Raw genomic sequence first — 6294 nt, forward strand, 5'->3', positions numbered from 1 at the left:
TCATCAGAGCTGAACGGGTCAGGCCACCGCAGGTCTGCCCCTTTCCATGTCCTTTTGGTGGTGTTGTTGTTGCTGTGATCATGTCGTATGTTAATGTTATCTGGGTTTTACGTATCTACACTACCGTTAACATTATTGGCCCCTGTTGCATAAATTAAGTGTTTTGAATTGAATGGGATCGAATTGACTCCCTCTATCCAAGGTCAAGCTGCTGTACAAATCAAACGCACTTTTAAAATATGAAATATATGACTTTCTGGAAGGCCACTATCTGCAATGAATTGAATACTGATTCTCCTAGGAGGTTAAAAGACTGCGTACTGCGTTATCAGCCTGAACTGAAAGACTCTTTGAATCAGTCATTTCAGAACAATTTTGAAATAGTTATTTACCTGGAATCATTTGGATTTGGACCCTTTAACATTTGACAATGTACATTGGGAAGTTAGCACGCTAGCTTCTGGAGCACAGTGTTGTTGAAGTGGGATGGAATCCCGGGTTGTACAGGGATGGTCTGTGTTACATTCAAGGGGGGTAGGATTTCGATAAAGCGTTGCATCCAATGGGGGGAAAATCCTCTTAGAGAATATGGAGTGTAGCGGCCGGTGTAACAGTCCCAAAGGGTGTCTCCCAAGAGATCTCCTCTCCCTTCCTTTCCCCTGTCCTCTGCAGCGCACTGCGTTCTTTCTCTCCATCTGCTAAAACCGGCAAGTCAGAATCTATCTCCTCACAGAGTTTAGTCTGTAGACACACCAATCCCTTCTTACTGCTGCTCGGATCCTGTGCCCTACATACACACACCCTCCTTTGAACTCTCCTAAGAGGCACAGCACATACAGTACACTATGTCTTGTTTAGTTTCCCTCTCTCATTCTCTCCTTCTTTTACAGCTCTCTTTTTCTTTAACCTTTGGTTCAGACCCCTCCCTCTCCCCCTTTCCTCTCTGCGTTCAACTGCATTGTGATATTCCAGATTTTTTTTTTTCTCTCCCTTGCTCGATATGTCTACCTTTATCTTTACCTCTACCTGTCTCTCTAGTTCCTTCCTTTTCTGCTTTTGTGTCCTTCCACCTGTTTTTATTTTATTTATCTCCCTCTTTCTATCTCTCTCTCGCCATCTGTACTCCCACTCTGCTCTCTGCCTCCCCACCACTCCTTACAAACAGAACAAGTCTATCCATCTCATTATCTGTCTGATAATGCCTTGTTTTTTCCCGTTATTTGTAGCTACCCCATTTATTTTAGTTTACCTCCATCACCTTTCCTTTCTCTCTACTGCCATCTCCAGTAGCTGTTCTCCCCAAACCGTCGTGCTCCCCCCTCTACCCCTTTCTCCCTCCCTTCCTTTTCTTTCTCTCTACTCCTCACACCGCTCTTTCTCTATCCAGCCTATCCCTCTTTCTCTGCAGCCCCCTCTCTTTCCCCTATCATGTTTTCTCTCTCCTTATTTCCAGCCACAGAGGCAGAAGCTTTTAATAATTCATATGGATTTCAAATGTAAATGAGATAGAATTTTTATTAACACTGAGAAGTCAGACCTCACTCCCTCCCTGCTCCATCCCCGCTTCTCCGGTTGCTCTCCCTCCCTGCCAACTGTTGCCTTGACAACCACAACATCCTGGAAACACGTAACAGAAATTCACACACACAAGACAAGAGTGGGTTTCTCGGATACCCTATCTCAAGCACATTCTTAAGGTAGGGAAAACGATGGAAGGAGAGCAAGTCTGACGCAGTTCAGGACTAACATGTAGCGAGATGTATTATTGAACATAAATATAAACGCACCATGTAAATTGTTGGTCCCACGTTTCATGAGATGAAATAAAAGGTCCCAGAAATGTTCTATACGCACAAAAAGCTTATTTCTCTCAGATTCTGTGCACGAATTTACCTGTTTACCAGTTAGTGAGCATTTTGCCTTTGACAAGATAATCCATTCACCCGACAGGTGTGGCATACCAAGATGATGATTAAACAGCATGATTATTACATAGGTGCACCTTGTGCTGGGGGCAATAAAAGGCCACTCTAAAATGTGCAGTTTTGTCACACAACACAATGCCACAGATGTCTCAAGTTTTGAGGGAGCATGCAATTGGCATGCTGACTGCAGGAGTGTCCACCAGAGCTGTTGCCAGATAATTTAATGTTCCTTTCTTTACCATTACCCGCATCAAACGTTGTTTTAGAGAATTTGGCCGCAGACAACCGCAGACCACGCCAGCCAAGGACCTCCGCATCCGGTTTCTTCACCTGCGGGATCGTCTGAGACCAGCCACCTGGACAGCTGATGAAACTGTGGGTTTGCACAACCGAAGAATTTCTGCACAAACTGTCAAAAACCATCTCAGGGAAGCTCATCTGCGTGCTCGTCATCCTCACCAGGGTCTTGACCTGCCTGCAGTTTGGTGTCGTAACCAACTTCAGTGGGCAAATGCTCACCTTCGATGGCCACTGGCACGCTGAAAAAGAGTGCTCTTCACGGATTAATCCCGGTTTCAACTGTACCGGGCAGATGGCAGATGACGTCGTGTGGGCGAGCAGTTTGCTGCTGTCAATATTGTAAACAGAATGCAACATGGAGGTGGTGGGGTTATGGTATGGGCAGGCATAAGCTACGGACAATGAACACAGTTGCGTTTTATCAATGTTCATTTGAATGCACAGAGATACCGTGACGCAATCCTGAGGCCCATTGTCGTGCCATTCATCCGCCGCCATCCAACTCTATGCAAAGGAGATGTGTTGCACCGCATGAGGCAAATGGTGGTCGCACCAGATACTGATTGGTTTTCTGATCCACCCTGCCTTTTTTTTTAGGTATCTGTGACTAACAGATGCTGATCTGTATTCCCAGTCATGTGAAATCCATAGATTAGTGCCTAATGAATTAATTTAAATTGATTGATTTCCTTATATGAACTGTACAATCGTAGAAATTGTGGCATGTTGCGTTTACATTTTTGTTTAGTGTAGCAATGTACCATGTGAAACAGAGCTCGTACTCAACTAGGGTTTATTCACAAGGTTCCTTTCAAACTTGATCAATAATCATTAATAATCAAACAGGATCAAGATCAATACAGAGTGCTTTATCAATATATTGGATTAACATAGTAGTGTACATACATACTCATACTGTATGTTTATAAAGCAGTCAATTAAGGCATGCACAGTCAGGCAAGTCTGCACAGATGTCTGATTCAGGATTATAGTATAGATCTGTAATCAACGACAATAAGAACAACAACACTGATTAACTAAGTGGGCCGAGGGTCTGGTACCACCGGTGCTGCAATCTGTGGCTACCTCCCAAATGGCACCATATTCCCTATATAGTGCACTACTTTTGACCAGAGCCCTATGGGACTAGAAAGGGAGTAGGGTTTCATTTGGGAGTCAACCAAGAGCTCTCCTCCAAAGAGATAATATATCAAACAGGATATATAGATTATATTGGACAGGATGTAGTTTATAACAAACAGGAAAGGGGATCAAATAGATAATTGTGAAGTGATCCTGTATGGCTCAGTATGGCGCTTGCAATGCCAGGAATGTGGGTTCGATTCCCACGACCAACCATATGTAAAAATGTATGCACATTGTATGCAGGTCGCTTTGGACAAAAACATATGCTAAATAGCATATAATAATGAACTATAGAAAATAGAAGGAGAAGAAGAACATGAGTTAGTTGGGAACAATTCTGTTCTGAATTAAGGAATTAATGAATTGGTGGGAGAAAGAAAGACCTGAGAGCTTAATAGGAAATTACTAAGAAGACATGAAGAAAATATGGATTACTCAAGACATTTATGTGTGTGTGTGTGTGTGTGTATAAATTATCTCATGAACTGGTTGGTCATCATCGTTGTCACCACATAAGGTATCTATCTTCGAAGCATATGAATTGTGTAACTAACTGTAAACATGCTTTTTTTTGTTGCGCCGTTTTCTTGTCAAGGAAGCTCAGAAACAACCAGTTGAATAACAGCGAAGGCCATTGTAGAATGTTGTTTTCTTTGTGTTGTGTTGTTCTGTTGTCATAAAGAGAGCAACAACTCTAGTAGAAATAACAGTGAAATAGTAACCATAATAATGACAATAGTACTACTAGTGATGATAATAATGGAATAATACAAATAATAGCACTAATAGCTCAATAACAGTCAATATCAAACCAAAGGCATAATCAGGTATATAAATAAATATATATACATACATCTACAATATAGTGCAAGCAGGTTAAATATCCATAGTTGCGCACAACCATTGAGAAATGGAAATAAAAGAAGCCAAAAATTCAGCATTCACTTTCAGCTGAAAATATTTTTGCTTATGTGGTTAGTACGAACTGACATGCTACACTTTGGCGTGAATGGGGTTACAGGAGACTTGGGCAATGTTCTAATTATCTCTCCTTCTTCCCAAAGTGTGCACTTGTTAACTTCCCTTCACTGATTTGAAAATAAAATAACTGGTACAATACGTATTGTAGAAACTCCCTCTAGCCAATGCCTCCAGGGTGGGAAATGAAAACCAGCCACCAGCCAAATGCTGGTAGACTTTGCCATTGGCTGGTAGAATGTCTATTCTTACCAGCCACATTGGCGGGTGATCACACAGAGCATTTGGGAGCAGTTTTATTTTTGTTCAATCCAAAGCCCACATGTAAAAAATATTTAGGGATATAAACATATTTGTGCATGCGTTTTCTGTGATTTATCTTCATTTTTTTGTGGCTGGTCAAATGTGGGCATCCACGGCTGGTGGACTAAAAACTGAATTTCCCATCCTGCATGCCTCCACTAATCCAATGCTTTTAGATTTGTGGGAAGTAGTGAACGAGTGTACACTTCAGTAGAAAGGATATATTATTGGGACACACCCCCTCACTAACCTTCCAAACATCAAACTCTGACACTGTCAGAGTGGAACATTCTCACTCATGGGAAACCTTCTCCTTTGGTTTTCAACCATATTGTAGCCTTTCTATGGTAGCTAGCGTAGACCTCAAGGGTGGTTCTGAGGAAGTGCTCCAAACGGTCAGGTGGAGCAGTCTCCAAATAACAAATTAGCATAGATTATTCTGGACTACCAAACAAATCGCAGTGGACAAAGTCAACTTTGGACGTGAATATCATGTGTCGTCATGACAAATAAATATGCATGTGATTTATTTACAACGCGCTGTACGGGTCAACGAGCCTCTCAGCTACATAAAGATGTCCTTGGTGTAAAAGCATTAGAGTTAACCCAGCCTCCATTAAAAACTCTTAAGTATAAACGCACTGTAAACGATACTGTAAACATGCACAGGGGACTGGGCTCAGGAAGTGAAGGGAGTGTGGGTGCCAAGTAGAATATGACACCTTTAAACTGAGTGGTAGGGGACTGACTCAACTGCTTCTCCCTAAAAACAGCATCCGGGGGCAGACACACACACACGCACACTCTTAAAGACTGTCTTACACACACACACACACACACACACACACACACACACACACACACACACACACACACACACACACACACACACACACACACACACACACACACACACACACACAGTGTTACACTGCATTTCTCTCTCTCTCTCTCTCTCTCTCTCTCTCTCTCTCTCTCTCTCTCTCTCTCTCTCTCTCTCTCTCTCTCTCTCTCTCTCTCTCTCTCTCTCTCTCTCTCTCTCTCTCTCTCTCTCTCTCTCTCTCTCTCTCTCACACACACACACAGACACACACACCAACAGAGCACTTAGCCGGAGTCAAGCAAAATACTGCCTTGCCCCTACTGTATGTGGCTTGGCTCACATTCCAGGCTTTGGCACACAGTGACACACTGACTGACTCCCAGAGGGAGAAGAGGTCATTCTGCTCTGTGAATAACAACCAGACAAGGGCAAACACTAAGCACATAGGAGCTGATACTGACCAGGGAGGAGAGAGAGTAACAACTGACCAAACACCCCAGTGAGGCATTTGTATAGAATTTGAACAAAAGAGGCAACCATCAAAGATAATGAATGCATACTTAGAGAGGTGTGAGGTAAAGTGGGCAATACATTTGCAATAATGAAGTGAGAGGAATGAATTCAAACTGACCAGAGATGGTAGACTATGTTTAGAATTGTGTAAATATTGTCAAGCAGACTGTCATAACATTGTTGTTGTGGAATTGGAAGATGCATGGCTCCCTTGCAAAAGAGACCCTGGTCTCAATAGGACACCATGTTAAAGTAAAGGTAAAATGAATAAATAAGTTACCAATAAGGAATAGATGATATGGAGGT

This window comes from Salvelinus fontinalis, chromosome 2 (assembly GCF_029448725.1).
Source record: "Salvelinus fontinalis isolate EN_2023a chromosome 2, ASM2944872v1, whole genome shotgun sequence".
Taxonomy (NCBI): domain Eukaryota; kingdom Metazoa; phylum Chordata; class Actinopteri; order Salmoniformes; family Salmonidae; genus Salvelinus; species Salvelinus fontinalis.